This window comes from Bufo gargarizans, chromosome 6, assembly GCF_014858855.1.
Source record: "Bufo gargarizans isolate SCDJY-AF-19 chromosome 6, ASM1485885v1, whole genome shotgun sequence".
Lineage (NCBI taxonomy): Eukaryota > Metazoa > Chordata > Amphibia > Anura > Bufonidae > Bufo > Bufo gargarizans.
Window position 1 is genome coordinate 165,754,925 of NC_058085.1, and position 1,868 is coordinate 165,756,792.

Sequence of the window (1,868 nt, forward strand, 5' to 3'; positions counted from 1 at the left end):
ATGGACTGTTGCAGTGGTGGCTGACGTGAAGCCTGATTCTCTGCTATGACATGCAGACTGATTCTCTGCTGTCATGAAGCCAGATTGTCTGTTACGGGACCTCTCTGCTCTGCCTGTGTGCTAGGCCTAAATATATGCCAATGGACTGTTGCAGTGGTGGCTGACGTGAAGCCTCATTCTCTGCTATGACATGCAGACTAATTCTCTGCTGACATGAAGCCAGATTGTCTGTTACGGGACCTCTCTCCTCTGCCTGGGTGCTGGGCCTAAATTTATGACAATGGACTGTTGCAGTGGTGGCTGACGTGAAGCCTGATTCTCTGCTATGACATGCAGACTAATTCTCTGCTGACATGAAGCCAGATTGTCTGTTACGGGACCTCTCTCCTCTGCCTGGGTGCTGGGCCTAAATATATGCCAATGGACTGTTGCAGTGGTGGCTGACGTGAAGCCTCATTCTCTGCTATGACATGCAGACTAATTCTCTGCTGTCATGAAGCCAGATTGTCTGTTACGGGACCTCTCTGCTCTGCCTGTGTGCTAGGCCTAAATATATGCCAATGGACTGTTGCAGTGGTGGGTGACGTGAAGCCTGATTCTCTGCTATGACATGCAGACTGATTCTCTGCTGACATGAAGCCAGATTGTCTGTTACGGGACCTCTCTGCTCTGCCTGTGTGCTAGGCCTAAATATATGCCAATGGACTGTTGCAGTGGTGGGTGACGTGAAGCCTCATTCTCTGCTATGACATGCAGACTGATTCTCTGCTGACATGAAGCCAGATTCTCTGTTACGGGACCTCTCTCCTCTGCCTGTGTGTGTGCTGGGCCTAAATATATGCCAATGGACTGTTGCAGTGGTGGCTGACGTGAAGCCTCATTCTCTGCTATGACATGCAGACTAATTCTCTGCTGACATGAAGACAGATTCTCTGTTACGGGACCTCCCTCCTCTGCCTGGGTGCTGGGCCTAAATATATGCCAATGGACTGTTGCAGTGGTGGCTGACGTGAAGCCTCATTCTCTGCTATGACATGCAGACTGATTCTCTGCTGACATGAAGCCAGATTCTCTGTTACGGGACCTCTCTCCTCTGCCTGTGTGTGTGCTGGGCCTAAATATATGCCAATGGACTGTTGCAGTGGTGGCTGACGTGAAGCCTCATTCTCTGCTATGACATGCAGACTGATTCTCTGCTGACATGAAGCCAGATTCTCTGTTACGGGACCTCTCTCCTCTGCCTGTGTGTGTGCTGGGCCTAAATATATGCCAATGGACTGTTGCAGTGGTGGCTGACGTGAAGCCTCATTCTCTGCTATGACATGCAGACTAATTCTCTGCTGACATGAAGACAGATTCTCTGTTACGGGACCTCCCTCCTCTGCCTGGGTGCTGGGCCTAAATATATGCCAATGGACTGTTGCAGTGGTGGCTGACGTGAAGCCTCATTCTCTGCTATGACATGCAGACTAATTCTCTGCTGACATGAAGACAGATTCTCTGTTACGGGACCTCTCTCCTCTGCCTGGGTGCCGGGGCCTAAATATCTGAGAATGGACTGTTCCAGTGGTGGGTGACGGGAAGCCAGATTCTCTGCTATGGAACCTCTCTCCAATTGATTTTGGTTAATTTTTATTTATTTAATTTTTATTTTAATTAATTTCCCTATCCACATTTGTTTGCAGGGGATTTACCTACATGTTGCTGCCTTTTGCAGCCCTCTAGCTCTTTCCTGGGCTGTTTTACAGCCTTTTTAGTGCCGAAAAGTTCGGGTCCCCATTGACTTCAATGGGGTTCGGGTTCGGGACGAAGTTCGGATCGGGTTCGGATCCCGAACCCGAACATTTCCGGGATGTTCGGCCGAACTT